A 20,173-nucleotide genomic window follows, 5' to 3' on the forward strand; every position below is an offset into this window, starting at 1 on the left:
CAGCAGCATACTGGGGGGTAATCAGAGTGTTTTCAGGGCAAACAGCAGCTGATGATACCACTGACACAGAGTCAGAACGGTAAACTTCTTGGACCATATAAAACCAAAAGCATCAATCAGCTAAAAAGATGCAAATAAAAAAGAAAAAAAAAAAAAACTCTTGGCAGAAATCAAGACCAGGGTGATAATTTACTGTGGCTTCACGTGACCTTTCACTTTAAGCATAGCAATTCAGTCCATTGACAGTATAAAAATACTGACCAGTTGCAGCTTTAAAGTCACTATGTAAAGTGTTGTAAATTCTCAAATAGGGCGCAGGGCTTTATTTAACTCAGTGGAAGAGACAGACAGGCTTTTATTTGGGTTAGCCTTATAACAGAGACAGGCCTTTTGTTTCCCCAGCTCCCCAGTTAATACCAGGGAGCGGTATTAACTGGGGAGCGGTTAATGCTAATTTCCCCAGCTCCCCAGTCAATGCAAACTCAAAACTTGCTCCATGTTTACCTTTCGTCCTGATAAATTCACTAATGTCCATTCCCACAGCACTAATTCCATCAGTCTACTCTTTTTCCCCCTGAATAGCATTAAGCTGCTATGAATTAGAGATGGGCATTTCAAACAACAGTACCGCTCAGTATTCATTTTGTTCGTACTGGCCATGAGCAAAATAAAGAAATTATTTTAGACTGCAATTATTTGAGTACTGGCTTTTAAATGAGATTTAATTGTATTTAGAAAAAGACAACTCTGCCGCCCCCAGTGGTTGTAATAAAAATACAGTAGAAAAACAGCAGTGCTCACTGCTGTCCCATCTTACTCCTCCATGGATCTCATGCCATGTTCATGTCCTATGGGCATTATCATAATTACAAGTTTTCAAACAGTGAAAGCCTTCACGTCAGCATCCAACTTGTAATTATAACTGGGAAACTAGGACTTTTCTGAGAGCTCTGATCATGGCTCTTCATCACAAGGAAGCACCTGAAAATCAAGCAAACGTGGATGACCAGCGTCAGCCAAAGTCCACTGTTTAATGTAATCAAACAACGGTTTAATGAATATTGTGTTATGTTGAATATTGTATACTGTTAACCCTCAGTTGTTGTGAAATCTTTCCCATCTCTACCATCCCATATGATGTGAATGTGGCATAACTGGATAACTGGAACACTGAGAATGACGCAAGGTTGTCTCATTTTTCAACAAACAAAATCTTATACCATCAGAATACTGTGAAAGATGCTATAATAACATTAGAATTGCACACACACACTGACAGTAATGTGCATTATAGTGGGTGGAGGAGCGCAAGCAGAAATTGTGGACCCCTGACACCAGCTTATTATGTGCCTGGAATAATAAATATCCATAATCCCAGTCCAGCTCCTTCTGAATGATTCAGGAGGCGCAGAGCTAGCAACCACATCCACCCAGGGATAGTAACTATTCCAACACTGCTCCTGCATCTATGCTACATAATCACTGCAGCAGTTGTCACAGCAGATATCAGCTAAATACGTTTACTGTCTACAGCATTCAAATTCTATATATGCTTGTGCTACCAAAATGACTCATTCTGTAGCTAGCCTGCAGTAGCACCACAGCTGTAGCCGCATCAAAAATCCTGCACTGGGGCTGCTGTGGTTGTCATGGCAGAAATCGCCCTCACCGTACCCGTCAGCAGCAAAGGAGCAATTTACACTAAAACATTTCAATGTTCCTCATTCAAGGATTTCATCTAAAACTGTAATTATGTGGGCCCCCGTCTGGGCAGCTGCTAAAAAGTAATCTATTTGCTTTATGTCTCAACACAGAGCAACATTAGACAATCACACAAAGGGAGAGGCGGATCTGTGGTAAGGCTTTCAGGGTATCCGCAGCTGGTTTTTCGAAAGTCACATTTAAGCACGCCAGAGCTACCTTTAATGCAGCCTGGAAATGAATTAAAGACTCGCTTAGATGAACTAACTCAGGCTGTTTCTGAACACAGCTCATAAAGATCTGGAAAATGACACCAGAAAAGTAATTGTTCAGAGACCTCTATCCCCACAGTTTATATGACACACAGTGTAACTCAATCCTGTGTCAGTTAAATAGCAGGTAGGTGTTTTACAATGACAAAATAAGACATTTAAGAAGTTCAAATATATTTTAAACTTACAATAAAGACAACTGCAGACCTCGTAAGACACCAGCATTGTCTTAATTGCTCAGGATGTGTTGATGGCTGTAATTAATGTCACATTCCTGTATGCTTTATTTCGTCTGTACTGAATGATAGAAATATAATTTCCTTATATATGTATATATTTTTTTCTGTGATATTTAGATTGTTCAATGTACTGACAACAACTTTGACAGCACCGTTATTATTATTATTATTATTGTTATTGTTATTATTATTAAACAGAGCAAATAAATGGACTGGATAAGAATTAAGGGAGGGCGGGAGAAATGGAGGTGTGTGTGAATCCCTGACAGATCTGAACATCTCATTACTCACTCCCTGACACACACACACACACACACACACACACACACACACACACACACACACACACACACACACACACACACACACACACACACACACACACACACACACACACACGCATTGTCCTACAGGTAATTTTGCTGTTGCCATGGAAGCCATCTCAGTCAGCCCACACTCTATCTGAAGATCATACGTTAAGCTTGAGAACTGCAAGGATAACCAGCATTACTAGTCTGATACTCTGTCCCTCCCTCTCTCTCTTTCTTAACCACAGTGACATAAGCAAAGTCTGAAATGTTACTATCATGAAGCAACCAGCTGCAGCAGACGCTGAAAGGCTGATCACAAGCTAAGCTTTTATCCTGAGAGCAAGTTGGTACCAAACAGCATTGCAAGGTGCCAAAAAAACAAATAACTGAACAAATACTCAAAAGATATCACATTTCAAGGCAAACTATTGTACATTCAAACCCAGACTGAAGTGCACCCACAACTGAGCTCGCAAAATACATGAGGTTGTGCCAAAGATCGGTGCCACTGTTCACAACACATCCATGATTTAAGTAAATCAGCTGCAGTGGGTTGGAACTGGAGGCCATTGGTAGGAAATGATTATCATCATGGTTAAAGAAAAACAACGCTGACTATCAGCAGGAAACTGGAAACAAAAAGATGTCTCCCATGTCAAAGCCTGATGTTTTGTCGACCCGTTCATTCACCTTGGCCTCCTTTCGCTGTGGACTCAGGCTCTTTAACAACATCATGCTACTGACAGTCAGCATTCATTATTCACATGGTCAGTACGGGTCCTTCAATTAGTATGAAAAATATGTCGTTTTTAGGCATTTTATTTTTAAATAAGCAATTCATCTTTCATGGGAGAGCAGTCTGACAATGATTTTACGCTAACCTCGGACAAAACAAAAGCTGGGAAATACAATACAGGGTCTTCATCAATGAAACCTGTCACCATGTCACCGAAGTCCAACAACTGAGCCAATTCCATTCACAGATGAAGACCAGTGAAACCTGAGTTACATTTTTTTTTTTTACCCTCTTCTGTCCCTCTTCTCTGCAACAATTTGACGTGATCCCTCTTTTATAGCTCAACAGGCGCACAGAGGATTGCTCCGGTGAATAAGTGTTGCCTAACACTCCTTGACCTGTCTTCAGACAGAGGAGGCAACTTAACTCTCCGCAGGCAACTTCATTTAAGGTTTCCTCCCCACGAAACTGAAGGGCGAAGTCAGACTTAGTGAATGTCTTGCACACTTTCCCACCTCATCTCCATTTCATCGACAGTGGCCTAATAATCAGTGGAATGAACAAAGGGAGAAAAGGCAGATTGCCCAGCTGTAACAGCCTTATTATGACAACCTTTAACAGTGTCGCCTTTATTCACTCACTTATCTCTGCACTGTCTCCAATTGTTCTCAGCCTGTCAAATCCATCGTCAGGGAATTTTCGATCATTAACACTCTCGGTCAGATGGCACAGTTATTTTATGTCACACTGCTGATGAAGGTGTTGTGGGTTTACTCTACCCTCAGAGCCACAGTGCTGAGCCTGAAAAGTTTACTTTCTCACGCTGTTTGAAAAACAAACATAATGTGAGGAAACAGCCTTGTAAAGCATTTAAACCTGTAGCATAAAGTATTAACTCATTCATAAGAGCCATTTACCCCTGTGGTGAAAAAAAAGTACATTCTTCATATTCCAATAAGCAAAAGCAAACTGCTGACATGTTTATCACAGCAGAGGGTGGAGAAACAATAAAAAGTGAAAGCTTATTAAAGCTCATAATGAGCAGATAGATGAGCAACATATTTCAAGGCCGGTGGTCTTCCTCAGGTAGCATCTATGTGTTAATAAGAATTTTCACTTCATGCAAGGAAGAACCTTCCATTTGTGTTTTTGTTGGTTTTCCAACAAAAGAAAGTTGTGTCAAACTACATCATAATATGCACACACTCATTTTAAAGTAACTATGAGGACTATTCAGACAATGCATATCACCAACATTTATCAGCTGCAGTGATGAATAGTATGAGACTAGAATTCCAGGACTGATAGATGGAGAGCAGCCTTTGAATAAATCAATAAATTCTAATCAATAACATCATCATGGACTCATAACGTATGGTTTTTACTTTTATGATGAAGTCAAGGGAGAACCATTATACTCTCTAGAAGGGTACATAGGCTACTGATGAGAGCATGTTACTTGTCAACGCCGAGTCTTAATGAGGCTATTCCATCAGGCCACACACACACACACACACACACACACACACACACACACACACACACACACACACACACACACACACACACACACACACACACACACACACTCACAGAGCTGCGAGCTGAACACAAGAAACAGAGACGATTAAAAGAAAGCTCAGATTCCTATTAAATACTAATCTTCACCACGACTATCTCTCTAAATATCTATCTCAGCTCTGTCCATCCTATTTTTGGCATCTTATCTTACCCTCGCTCTTTCACGTGCACACAGACTCACACGCTTTTCATACCTCTCCCATCACACCTTAAGCTTCCAAGGCGCCGGGATTTAGAGCAGAACTCTTTTCTCCAGCCTCTAATCTAAACCTTTAATAAAGCGTTGAGCAGTGTATTACGCTTCATCCAGGCTATTAAACATTCTCTCTGAGTGTCTTATGTTATTCAGCCTCTCACTCTGTCAGAATTGGCCGTTGTGCAGAGGCAGACCCACAAAGTGAGAGGCTGAGGGAGACAATAATTACACTGATTTTTAATAAATGATTAGCCTACTATAACTTTAATACTCTGCCCTTTCATTAAAAAAACACAAACAAACAAACAAACAAACAAAAAAAAACAAAAAAAAAAACAAAAAAAAAAACAGGTTGTTGGTGAAAGCAGTTTATTACGACTCTTAATTCCGTTTTATTGTCAAGTGACATCTAGTGGTCATGTGAGCCAGCATCAGTCTCTGAAATGGCTTAAAACTACATGTTTACGTTCAGGTGACAGAGCCATGTAGTGGCTGTAGTTACTATAACACTGGACTTTAACAGGAAGGTGATGTTTGTGTCATGTTTCATACTGATAATTAGTGCTGTTTCTTTTAATCATGACGACGATCCTTCTATTACCTTAACCAAGTGTTTGTTATGGTAACCATGACAACTTAAGGTCCTCTAAAAAGTACTTACTTAAACACAAACCACTATCATCCCCTACAGCTAACCAGGTTGTTTTCATGCCTAGACCTAACCAAACCTTTATCACAGTCTTGTCACATTGTTAAAGGAGTTAGCTATTTATTTGTATTACAGTATTTTCAACATGTTTATCTAAGGCATATCTCCTGCCTCTGAGGACACTCTCCTGTGGGTCATATCAGAGGGCAGGGACAAACCACCTTGAGACAGACAATGCAGCTCACAGGATGGGAGGGAATTTAAAGCCACAGATATACTTCATGTCACACTAACTAACTGGTACTCTGAGTGCTAACTACTGTGAAGGGAAGGAAAGGACAAACTGTAATAGCTTTAAGTTGGGGGGGGGGGGGGGGGGGGGGGGGTGATAGAAGAAAGGACTGCTGGATGGGAGCAATGAGAAAAAGATGCAGAGAAAAGAAAAAAACAGGAGATGAAAATGAGAGAGAGAAAAAGAGAGAGGGAGCTATCATCTTTAAGTAACAAGGGCCCTTGTCTGAACCCCCCCAACCCCTCCACCCACCACACACACGCACACACACCCTGCTCCTTAGTGACTCAGTCACCACAGCAACGGAGCAGAGGGTAAATCGGTGTGGCGATTGCCCTAGGACGTGTCGTGCATGGGAATGCGGAGTCCCTGCTGCCACCGTGGTGTGGCATACACAGGTTTGCACACACACACACATATATACACACACAAGGGCACACATCAGTATTAGTGGCCATGATCAACCCTCCTGAACCTCCAACACCACACACCAAAACCAAGTTATCTCAGTCTTTGATGTCATGAAGTATGTAACACTGACATACTGTACAGTAGCATTTGCTTGACAGAATGGTGTTCGTTTAATATTCATACCGCCCTCAGTCTGTCTCCAGTCAGAATTAGAGTGCAGGGTTTATTTTGGTTTTTTCTTGACATGACTCCATATTTGCTGATTCCATTAGCTGGAAAGTAACATTTTGTATTTAAACACTAATTTGTCTTAAAAGCTGTACCAGACAGCTTGACACACTGGAGGAGGATGTGTGAAGTTTGAAGAGTTTAGAACCCACAAAATCCTTTAGGGTGACACCAGTAAATTAAATGTCCTCTTCTCTGTGTTTCCAACACACAGGATGAAGGTTGTGAACAAGTAAACATGGAGGCTAACGTGCCAGTGAAACAGACTTTACATCAATCACTTGACTTGAAAAATGAATAATGTCACATGCACTTAAATGAAAGTTTGAGAATTCTCATTATTTTTACTGCTAATTAGTTATGCAGTTTAACTGTTGCATTTAAATATTGAGTGTTAATTAATGAATACTTTAATGTTTATGTAATATATGGGTTTACTACAGAGCATTTTTAATCTCATAATTAGTGCTCTGCTCTCGTGTTTACACTTTATGTTTGATCCACTTTAAAGATGGCTTTCTTTAAATCAAAGACAAACTAAAGACTTTAATTGGCCACCTCCAGTGTGTGCCTGTTACTTCTCTTTGGTTTGGGCCTTAAGTTTTAGCATGTGCATGAGCTGCATTTATTTAAATTAAGATATTGTTAAATTAAGACAGTAAAATGTGGACATTAGTGTTAATTATAAATAATGAGAAGGGACAAAGAGCCTCATGGGAAGACACAACAGTAAATGCAAGTAAAGAAAAGCTTTAAAAGCAAATTATTATTTTGAGACTTTATTATTATTTTATTACTATTTGGAGGATTATATATATATATATATATATATATATATATATATATATATATATATATATATATATATATATATATATATATATATTTTTTTTTTTTTTTTTTTTTTTTTTAATTAAACATGTCCACCAAATTCTTTCATAGCACCTTAATACAAGAGACCACTACAAACACCTTACTTTAATGGCATAAAACAGCCTCTGCAATTATAGAGAAGTGTTCCATTGTCCAATCCGCTAATAACAATGACAGGTAAAACCTTGCACTTGTAATAATACCTCTCGAATTAAAGAATGCCTCATTCACACTACCTTTGTGGCTATGGAAATTTTGGAAATCTTCCCTGAGTACCCTGAGATTTTTAGCCTGATTACTTGTCCTCAAAGACGATGACTTTTTCTGTCTCATGGTGCCTCTGAGCCTTGTGTTTTATTCCTCTTTTTCTTATCAGAGACTCACTTGTCAAAAAGATAAATGGAGCAAAGTCCGCAACCATGTTAGTAAGAAGACTGAAGCTGTGCTGCATCACATAGGACACACACTAATGATTTGCTCTTTGTACTAAGCCAGCCTGTTTAAGCTGTCCATCCATTAACTATACCACATATCCTTTGGGGGCCGGTCAGGGGCTGAAGAAGGCGGGGTACACAGTGCTCTGGTCGCCACAGGGCTGACATATAGAGTAAACAGCCATTGACACTAACATTCATACCTACAGGCAATTTAGAGATATGTGTGAATGGATGAATAGTTATCAAAAGCAGCCATAGCTACAACATGTGGACAAAGCCAAGAGGATCAACTGCTACACCTGTACTCAAACTCCATCTAAAAAAATTCAACTAAAAAGACATGTTGTTAGAATGAATAATGATCCCTGGGAAGGGCTGTGTAAAACCACAACAGAAAAGATAAATAGAACACCTGTTAAAAGCTCTATGTGTGTAACAGTAGAAAACAGTAATCTCTGCTTGTTTACTGAATATTGCTGTATAAAATTAACCCTCAGATCCATCCATGCAACCAAATGCTTGGAGCATGTTACAAATGCAAAGAGGGTACGCAGCTCTGCCTCTTCTAAATGGACCAGGCTTATCAGAAGCAGCCTGTGATAAGTCACTATAGCCTACAGACAGCATTAACATACTGTATTCCTCCTGGTAGAGCATCAGTGTAAAGTTCTGCATTACAAACATGTGACCTCACTTTAACAAAGTTGACAGCAAGCAACTACTTAAAAGCCTCACAAGCTCTTACAGCTCAATAAACCAGCATGCCTGAAGTGTTTTTGGACTCCCACCCACCTGCTGGAGCAACCTCAAGAATCTCATGGGGTCTGTACTCAATATTTCTGGCCTAGATACATAAGTACAATTTCAAAGTCTTGGAAACCACATAATTCAAGTGCAAACTGGCTATTCAGTTTTCATTTTGACTTTTCACCGATAAAGACATTTACAGAAAGCTAAGGATTCTGTTAATGTATCATCATGTACCACTTACTTAAACAGTGAACCGCGTAGATGTGTTCAGTATACGTACAAAAAATTCTTTACTCAAATCTTCAGCAGTTTCAACGATCAGAATGAACAAAAGACTGATGTACTGAAGTTCATTTGAACTGTGATACAATCACTTTGTTGAGAAAAAGGTCAACAAGTACTTAGAGTATACAGCTAAACTGAGTACACCCCTGTGCAATGTCAGGTTTTGAAAAAGTTCAATGACTCAAAACTGTACCAAAAAACAGTAATTGTACTCTTTTTAAGTTGACTCTTAGGGTATTTAATGCTACGTACACACTATGGTTAAGGTTAGACTACACTGTGCTAGTGCTCTCAGATTTGTGTATAATAACTCATAAATCCATATTTTCCATACTGTATTAAGAACATTTTCAAGTTTCATCCGTGAATATATTCGTGTAATACTTCATTTTAGCATCTTAATTTGTGAATGAAAAAACAAACATCCATGGACAACTGGGGGCTTTTTAAAAAGCCAAACTAACTTCAAAATGAATTCAAGAGATACAGAAATGATTTTACCAGTATTGCTTAGTATTGCTTACACTCCCTCAGGAGAAAAAGAAGCCAATCCTCACCCTCCTCAACCAAAAATGGAGGACCTATAGACTGTTTATGGAATTTAGCCTATAATCAAAATGCACCATGACACTACCCACATAAGCTTTACTCACAGTGAGATCCATCTACCACTAACAGTCCTGCACTAAATTCTGCCTCTTTTTCTGTTTGAAACCTCACTTAGTGGAACAGGAGTAAGGAAAACATGCAAAATGAAATTCCAGAGTTTTATCTTCACATCGACACCATGCACATGGCTGAAGGGTTTCGGAAACAGACACATTTCAAAAATAAACATAAAAATGCAGATGAAAATACATGTCACTTACAATATGTGTTTGCTGTTGCAGTTTAGTTGTAAAGGAACTGTTTAGGTTTCACAAAAGTGATTATACCTGTAATTTCCAATCAAGGCTAATTTCATGAACAGCGTGTGAACATCACAGCTTTCTCAATTTTGGCCTGGGGTGTGTCTAATGCATCATGGCTCCACACAGGCAAAAATAGAGGTGGACATACAAAAGACTGAAAACTAGATAAATAAGTAAAATAATCAAAATAAAAGAAATGAATCTTACTAATGAAGGGTGTACTGAGTTTTGTTGCAGCTGGTTGTTTCATCATAGTTTAGTTAGTTGACATTTTTGTTTTTCACATAAACTGAATGTAGTCCACGAATGTAGGAAACAGGATTTGTATTTAGTCATCATTTTGTTATAATGACCAGGGGTGTGCTCAGTTTTGCTGTATCCAGTAATGCAGAATTTCCACCTTTAGCATCAAGTGTTCTGCTGCTGTTGAGGCTTTATTGAGTCCTCCACAGATAAGCTAAAATTTCAAATCAGGTTACCCCTCCTACAAAGCAGCTAACTAGAATGCCACAGGCTGTGTCAGAATTAATCAGAATGATGACTATGTCAAATACAAAGCAAACCTGATAATCTGATAGCACCATCTTTTCTGATACTTTCTGCCATGCTTGAGATTTTAGAATACATCTAACATTCAAAGAGCATGTTTGCCCTGTATACAGCAAGGTGGCAGGGAAGGATGCAGAGGTGAGAATAGAATAGAATAGCAGAAAATCAGGGCTGTGTCACACTTATGCATTTGGTGTCAAAGTAGAATAACAAACAGTGGGTTGTAATTGGATATCGGATGCTGCTTATCAAAAATACCAGATGTGAGTGTCATTTATGTGCAGTAAACGTTACATTTTTGGGCAATTCAGTACTTAAAGACGAGTTACTGAATTTGGAAATTAGCTCTGCTCCAACTGGATGCAATGAAAACCCAGGTTAAAGTGCATCTTTTGAATTATTAACCCAATAAACATCCACTGTGATACAACAGTAACATGTTCCTGGAGAAACAAATAAAAAAAAGGGGGAAATCAGTCTCAAAGTGAGGTGTAGATAAGAGCTCTGTGAGCCGTCAGGGAATCACATCAACTCACAAACAGCATATCAGACTCTGTACTTACAACTAAAAAGGTGCTTCTCTCCAGAGCTGTTTTAATAGCAGCATGTTCCTGATGCTCTATGTTGTCAAGCCTTAGCTGGTAAGAAACTTTTACACAACAATGTGGAATGCAGATCTTTCAATATCAGATTTATCCCACATTCGTGTTCAACAATGTAAGCAGCTATTTCATTGACTGACACACTGTCCATGGAGGGTTCTTGTGTGTATGTGTGGTACATATTTATGTGAAACAACTGCAGAAAACTCAGCACTCCTTTTCAGGCCCAGAGGAACAGATGTAATAGATCTCAAAGTAAAACCTGGGCGCAGGAGGAACGGCAATCAGTTACACCTCAAGCATCTGGAAAATACGTATTAGAGTTAAAAATATTACTCCAGCGCACATGGGAACAGAGGTTTACACTAACCTATAAGCAACAACTCTACTGTAACCTTGTGCTAATGTAAGCACTGCTCCTCTCCTCAGCAACAGCATCAGAACACATTCCTCTTCTCTCAAGCAGCCACTTCTTTATAGGTATCACTGCTATCAAACTGAAAGGTAGAGATAGCTGTTCTAATCCAATACACTTTTTTGTCTCATTCAGCGAACATCTCCTCACAGACTCAGACTGGGTCACACAACACCAGCCAATCAGCAACAGTGGGTAGTCGGTGCACGTGCACCGGACAAGGGAAAGAAGAAGAGATGAAGAGAGATGGGAGAAAGAGGGAAATGAGAGGGAGAGACGGTAAATTTGGCACCTGGCACATGCTAATGGATGGTGCCAATTTAAGGATTACCAGGGGGAAGGAGAATGAGCAGTGTATCCATCCATTGCCACCAGACAGCGCGGTGTTTTGAATGGGATTCCTTGGGACTGCAGAAGAGATACTGGTGGCAACATTAAGGCCAGCACACGGAGGGAACATCTAACAGCGGTGCTGTACACTCCACATTATAGTCGTGTATAGTCAAGAAGAAGAGAAGGTCAGAAGAACAAAAACTGAAAAAAGAAGAGCTGCATTATCATCAGTGAGGCTTCAACCGGCTACAACCGAGAGCTGAAAGGCATGAAGGTGGATGTGGAGGTTGCGCTGTTTCTCCAGAATCGCTTCCTCTTGCTTTAACACATGATCTATGTGTCACTTACAGATCTCCTTTTAGACTAAATGTGTGAGAGTGACTTAATTATCATGAGGGTTTTTTTTCCCAGTATAACATCATCACTCTTTACTGTAGACTCTCCAACATAAAAAAAAAGCCCAAATCAAATCTTTTCAAAGCTCTACTTTGCAGTGAAGGGTGTACATTCCTTACTGATTATGGTTTAGAGGCAGGATCTCAAAGGGATATTTTATGTTGCTCTCATACCACTGAATCATATCACTGTAGTTATTTACTGAAATGGTGAAGAGATGGTTATATCGGGACTCGCTCTCCTTGTCACTTTTTATTAAAACTCTGCTTATTCAGGTGGCCGAGAATCAATTAATTATCCCTTAGAAGTCATTAGTTTCACACAAACTCTCCTCCAACAAGGAAAACAATAATCACTGTTACTGCTTCATTAGCTGACTAAAAATCTTGATGCTTTTTTTTTTTTTCCTCCCAGACACTCTGTTAAGTTACAAATTATCAGTCGAGGACATGAACAGTCTGTCTATAGGTAAATTAATTATGTCAATTTGATGAGGCGAGGTGAGGAGTGATGATAAAGAGAGACGTTCCTTCTCCTTTCTTCATCAGTGGCAACCAGACATGCGTCCATACCCTCACAATTACATATTTAAATGTCGTCACAAGCACAAACCTTCTCTAACCTGCATAGCTACCAGCATATGTCTGAGAGTACCTATGTGTGTATGTATGTAAGTGCGACCCCTGGACAAGTCTTTGTTGTCATCACTGCCATGAGGAAATCTTGGCAAAGGTCATTAGCTTGTAATAGCCTTCTCAACACAGCGTCACCCAGTAATTAAATTAAGTGGTGCTCCCGCCCTCCCTTTTCTTCTACCAGTTAACCAAATGTCAGGAGGAGAGATCTGCCACTGCCACAAATGGATGCGTATCGAGGCTGGAATCTGACAGTGGCTGGCCTTTGGACTGGTTACATGTTGGGTAAGACTGAGGTTGAGCTCCCACTGTCAACACAGCACACCATTATCATTTAAAGCCTAAGAACAGGAGATCAGAGAAAAACACTTGAGATGTTTTATTCTTTACAGAATGAAATGAGCATAACATAGTTTCTAGAGTTGAAGTGCTTGCTAGCACCAGCTCCTCAGAAAGTAATGCAATACATTGGTTGTCTTTAAGTTTCTTTGGTAACTTGTTTTACTATCATTCATTTCTGGACTTTGTTGCTGAATATTTCTATATTGAATGTGATGAAGCGTCATGGATTTACAACCAGGAAGACTGTCTTTATGCTTAATTTGTCTGTGTAGCTTTCCTTTCCTTTCTTGCTTTCAATTGCCATCAGCTGAGTTCAAAAGAAAAAGTGACCTCTGGATTCATTTCACTTGCGTAAGTCAGTTTACCACACAGACAGGCTAAATCATGCACCATCTTAGACGTGGCTGCACTACCTGCAATTGTTGCGTTATCTACAACAAATAATGGGCACATACTCGTGTGAGTCACACTCTTGTCATGCAAGAGTTGATATTTCTCTCCAACACTATGGTGGGCTCTGTGGACAAATCTAATGCAAACAGATAGGAAAGTTGGCCTTTAAGTCCACGAAAGTAGGTTATCTGCATGTGATGTCTCTCTGATGAAACTTTCATGATGTCTGCATGTCAACATTGTACAGAATGTTGCATGCTGTTATCTTTGAGTTGATTCCTACTCTGCTCATTCTTCTCTTCTCAAAAAATAGAGTGGCTATCATGTTGTTTTTGAAAGAGGTGGAATAAGAAGTGATAGATCCAGGAGCACCAAAGACCAAAGAGCCATTTGAAGCTGTACCCACTGTGTGCAGCCTAAAACTAGAATTTTTCCCAACACTGAGAGATGTGATATGTCCTTTGTGGATGTGTGGGTGTGGGGCCTGGTGGGAGAACATGTAATATGCCTTATTCTACTGACCAAATCTTATACTATAGACTAATGTTTGGATTTTAAACTATATCTGGACCCACAACTCTGATGAATCAGGTGAATTCTATGGACCTTCAAGGTAACATTGTGCGTATACATGATGAAGATGTGATGTCATGGTTCAAAACATGCTGTACTGTACATTATGTAGTTTTACTAAAGAAATCCTTGTGGGACTTCAGTTATAATCAGATTACTTTATGGTACTTTCGAACATACAGTAGCATTGCTAGTTCTACTCCAAAATCTCTTTGACATCTATCGAGACTGTCCTTTTATAAAAAGCGATGCCATAGTTCATCTGGATAAGCATATTTAGAGTTTAGTTAGTACTTATGCAACCTTGTCTCCAATACACTACAGTATTATTAAACTTTTTTATGGTTATGTTGGAGAACTCACATCACAACCACCTCCTGGTGACTCTGCTGCCATTAATAAATTAATGCCTCATTCATACTCTGAACATAATCCTGCCAGTGATTATTAAAACACAGGACTTTCACTCAGGAGACTGGTGTTCCTTTTCCATGTGAAACCAATAATCAGTGTTGTTTCTTTCATCCATGACCTTTCCTCAACCTTAACTGCGCGATTATTATTATTATTGTAACAATGACGACGAAGGTCCTCTAACCTTAAGGAGGTACGTATTTTAACTCAAACCACAATTTTTTACCAAATCTCACCAAGAAGTTTTGTGTGCCTAAACCTAACTGACCATCCAGTACACCTGCTGCTGGTATGGACTGTATCCAAGAGCAGGGACAAGCTGCCTACGTGGTTGCTTATGCAGGAGGACTTGTTGCTTCCATCCATCTTGTATTTACTCTTTCCTATGCAGCAGCAAACTCTACTTGTTAAGTTGGTTTAGAGTCGATTGTGTTCATAAAAGGTGGTGCAATGACTGTGGGTCTACTGTCCTAACATCCCATCGATTGTTAGTCTTTGCCCAAATGGAATTCCGGTGGTAGAAACTGACACGGGATTGAATTTTTCATACACAGCAAATGACAATTCAGCTGACAAAAGCCTGTGTAACAACAGCAAAGTGCTATATCTCAAGAAAAGCCTTCAGCTCTGATCACAGTCCTTGACTTCTGAGTTTGAACTTCAGTTGGTTTCTCATTGCCACTTTGAGTGCCATCTTAGCTTATTCAGGTTTAATTAAAAGACTATTTCTGTCTACACTATCTGCTCACATTGACAAGAGGACTAAACAAGTGTCTGTTCCTGTGTCTCCTTCATTGTTTTGTTTTGTTTTGATTTGTCTACTCAAGGCAGCAGAGTCACTGGATTGCAGACCTCTGGTGCAGTAAGGAGGGAGAAATAGAGGGATGATTGAGTCGTATCAACAGCTGAAACCTTTCCTAACCCCTGTAGCTGGCGGGTGATCACAATAAAGGAATATAAAGAGCAGGTAATTTGGCTTCTTTTGACTCCGGGCAATCCCTCTGTACTTTCCCAGAGCTTTAGATTGGAGCAGAGGGGAGAAAGGATAAGAAAGGAAAAGGGTCTGCTCAGACTAATTGCCTAAGCAGCAGATCAATATCTGAGCTAAGAGGGAAAGACCACAGCTCAGTGACGAGATGGCCAACAGGTCCAAGGAGTTCAAGTGTCCCCCTGGGTTGGGATTTGTCATTCTTACTGGAGCAATGGAATCAAAATAGCCATCCAGAAAGAAAATGTTGTGGATATTCCTGATTAGTTGCTGTCAATCAAGGAAATTAAACACCTCAGGGTGGAAATAATGTTGGTAGTTTGGAATAAAAAAGAAAATGTTCAGTGTCTTCTCTTGTCTCACCCCTTGGAGTGTAGTATTCACTGACCTAGCAATTTTGTAGTCCACTGTCTATCAGAGAAAAAAAAGAAAAAAGAAAGATGCATCTTCCTCAGTTTTAGGTATATTTTCATTTGTCAGTTTTTGTTGAGGTTCAAGAAAAAAAGACTTGGAATGGTTTGGTTGTAACAGCTTGGCTAAGCTAAGGGAGCAAAATCAAAGTGCTATTAAGTCCAATTGTGTGCATGCAGGCAGCCTTGATTTTACATGGCTTTGTTTTAATTCAAAACCTTTCTACATCAAAGCAACACCCTGTATTAATACAATTATAGGAGGTTTCCAGAATCATCTTCATGACAGAGTTCAGCTCATTTGTGTCCCTAGTGATCATCAAAAAGTCACAAACAGACTATTTTAATTTTACAGTACTTTACTCTCTCCAACAACAGTAGTGAAAATAATAGCCCTAGGATGGAAAATCCTCACTGAACCTGTCCTCGTTCTATTCTTTTTTAGGTTTATACATATAAATATATTCTGCACATTAAAGCTATCATTTCAAAGAATGCAGACACTACATGAAGGGGAACCAAATAGCAATTCTCCACCAAAGCAATGTACAGGAAACATCATTAAGTCCTGTATTTGTGTCTTGATCATTTTCCCATTCAGAGCTTGACATTCTGCAAAGTAACATGTGTACATCCACTATCTGAAACACTAGTCTAAATTTCCAGGCTTTATACAGTGGTAAGAGTAAAAAAAAAAAACTTTTTATTCCTGTTGTGAAAGTGCAGAGAAGGAGGGAGGAGGAAGAATCTCTCTGCGGGAGTTTAGAGGGATATGGCTGGACGATGGCGGCGACGGATGGGGTGGAAGGTGGGCTTGCAGACTAATTGCTCTGAGCATGGCAGGGTGATAAAGTGACAGGCCGAGCAGAGTGACGGCCGCGGCAGTGAAAAGACTCTGCTCATAGCAACACCATAAAAGCTAATTACCACCATACAAAAACCTCCCCTGCCATTGTGCCATTTGGAAAAGAGCAGAGAGAGAGAGAGAGAGAGAGAGAGAGAGAGAGAGAGATGAACAAGTGAAAGAACCCGCAGCAATAAAGACTTAACCCGTAACAATTAGTCTCCTGTGCTGCTAATGAGAAAGCCAAGATAAAACGGAGGGCTAAATTTAAACGTAGTGGGTTCCATAGCTCCTCTCCAGGGCTCAATACTCTGCCTTGCCAGCAACGGCTAAGTCTTCCTAGCTTCAAAGGTAAGCTACAGAGAGAGATGGAGGCACAAATACCTCCCCTGGCCTGTGTGGGTAATAAAGTCTTGAGCCTTGGTGGCCTGCGGTGCTGGATTGAGCTACCTGCCGCAGGGTGGAGGGATACTCTCCAGAGAGACAGGTGCAGTGCGGTTAAATAGACAAAACAAATGGCCGAGGGATATGTTACATATAGCACCACTGTGCAGATACATCACGGTGAGGTTGCAATGTACCATGGGGAGAAACATGAGAGATGCATTTGTAAATGCTGGATTGGCCCTGGGTGTGGGAAATCAGACAAATACAGGGATTTGGCAACTGGACAGCTTTGTATACTGCAAATTTGGCAGAGGATTGGCATGGATTTGGCATGTCCTCTTTCTAAAGTACTGTGCCTTTGAACAGACAGCTGATGATTCTCATGAAACACAAAATTAAGCTTTTTAGTGTTTTCACTTCTAAACCAATAAGCACATTTATGGGATTTCCCCTTTGACCGATCCACAATTACATGTTTATTGTTGTTGACTGAAGCAGCTGTTAGCAGACACAATTCTTTTTTTCTGCAAGCTGGCACACATGCGGTAAGGCTGTGTGAGAACGCTGGCATGCTGACGTTCTGCTTTGGTATCATACTGCTACAGACAGAGAACCTTCTGCTTAATGGAAAAGCCATTAACATGACTAGGATGGACGAGGAGTGGGAAAATATAGAGAAAAGAGACCTTGATGTCATTAAATCAGCAGCAGGTCAACAGTGGTAACCATCTCCCCCCATGTTTCTGTGTCCTAATCCTGTTCAGAATTGACAGAGTGAAAGGCTGCAAGCAGTGTTAGGCCACACGTGTGTCTACAGTACCCACCTAAGGTTGCTTTTAGTTGAACGGTCAAAATTTTCCAATCAGTCATTTTTAGAATATTTTTTGGAGAAAGAATTTCTCAATTCATTTACAGCTATTTTGAATTTGTATTATTTTGTGTGTTGTGTTATTTTTGTTTGACTGAACACCAGATAAAATAAACTGACTAAACTCGGCATTAACAATTGTGTGTAGAAATAGAAGAAAATAACAGTTGTAGATTTAATTTTACATGGATAAATATCACATTATGACAAAGGTATTCAGGCTCTTTCCAAATTGTGGCCAGGTTCGTCCTGCTTGTTTTAATCATCCTTGAGATGTCTCTGGAACTGGATTTGAGTTCATCTGTGACCACCTGAACTGACTGGATGTCATTTAGAAATGTACACACGTGTGTATGTAAGGTCCCACAGTTCATACTGCATGTCAGGACAAACACCAAACTATGAAGTTCAAAGAACTCTCTGTTAACTTCCATGATAAAACTGTGGTGAGGCACAGATCAGGACAGGAGTATAAAACCATTCCTAAAGCTCTGAGTGGTCTCAGCAGCACAGTGGGCTCTATAACTGTGAGACGGAAGAAGTCTGGAACCAGGACTCTTCATAGAGTCAGCTGTCCAGCCAAACTGAGTAACCTGGGGCCAGATGGGCCTCGGTCAGGGAGGTGACCAAGAACCCAAAGGTCATTCTGACATAGCTTCAGAAGAAATCTTCCTCTGCAGAGATGGGAGAACCTGTCAGAAGGATGTCCATCTCAGCAGCACTCCATCAATAAGGCCCTCACGGTACAGTGAATAGATGGAAGTTACTTCGAGTAAAAGACATACGACAGCCTGCTCTCAGTTTGCCAAATGGCATTTAAGGGTCTCTGAGAGCAGGAGGAAAAAGGATTCTTTGGTCTGATGAGACAAAGACAACCCTTTGGGTCAGAACTCCAAACACTATGTCTGGTAAACACCAAACACTGCTCATCACCTCGATAATCCCATCCCTGCAGTAAAGCATGGTGGTGGCAGCAACATGAGGCTGTTTCTTAGGTGCAGGAACAGGGAGGGAAGGATGAATGCAGCCAAATACAGAGAGGTGTATATATTACACACCTATCCACCATCCTGACCCCAAAGTCTTGACTTTTATAACATACTGTACTTCTCAGCATACTGCATTATGCAGTCGCATGGGAATGCTAGCATGGGATACACACTGTGCTATATATGATATGATATGATAAGATCCATTTCCCAGTTGAATAAGTATGACATCTATTATTCTTTTGTAGTGTGTCCCTGCAGATGACCCCCGATGGCTTTGGTTTCCTTTTTGTCCCTTAAGTCAGGGAGACTGTGGTTGTCAGGTTGCATAAAAAGGTGTGTGGTGTTTGATATTATATTTAAACAATGTAAAGTGAAAGTAGTAAAATTCAATATCATTTTAGAGATAAGAAACAAAATGGAATAGGGCAAAATACATACAGTAGAAAAATAGAGAATGGCAAAGATGGAAGGTATGCAGTACACACACACACACAGTACTTCCTTTCTTTTCCCTATACACCCTGCCATATACACACACGTCACAGAGGCCCTCTGAAGTCTACCTGTGTCCAGCCGAGAGCGAGGTGACTCTTTGATAGTGACATCCTGGAGAGAAGGAAAGAAGCAGCAATCCCAGCAGGCCCAGACTGTAATGAGGGGGCAATGAGGTTTGAAGCTGCTCATTACCAACACCTAGAGCTGCAAGGAAGCTGGGCTGACAGCAGCCAAGGCAGTAAGGGACCCTGGGAGGACCGCTGCATGTGGCAGAGGCACTGGAAGGAACAAATGGAGGCCAGGAATAGATATCACCTCAAGGGTTTCAACTGACAGTAGGTTTTTCTTTAACATTGATTCCTGTAATCTTTGCCTGAAGCTGCTAGCTGGGTGGAAAAAACACAGAAGCAGCATTTAGACCACTAATAAAACCCTCTTCAAAAACAATTAGACCGTAATTAGATGCTGAAAGTCTGTGCTCTCTCAGTATCTTTAAATGTGACCACCTTCCTGAAAAAAAAAAACACTGAGAGGATTTAGTGGACCCCCCACAGTTTTAGTCTTCTGAAGGTAGAAAAGCCCCTGAAACATCATTTAGACTCTCTCGGGACACTAAAACTCTGCTTTTAAACTCAGACTGATGAAACTCTTTAAGGTTAGCAGTT

At 40.2% G+C, this 20,173-nt stretch overlaps 1 protein-coding gene across 8 annotated transcripts in view; it reads right to left on the bottom strand.

Annotated features, from left to right (window-relative positions):
* The window catches only part of nlgn1 (neuroligin 1), a 255,515-nt gene that overhangs the window by 200,943 nt on the left and 34,399 nt on the right, over positions 1-20,173 (bottom strand). The gene's annotated exons all lie outside the window — the stretch shown is intronic.

The sequence above is a fragment of the Toxotes jaculatrix genome, chromosome 6, assembly GCF_017976425.1.
Source record: "Toxotes jaculatrix isolate fToxJac2 chromosome 6, fToxJac2.pri, whole genome shotgun sequence".
NCBI lineage: Eukaryota > Metazoa > Chordata > Actinopteri > Toxotidae > Toxotes > Toxotes jaculatrix.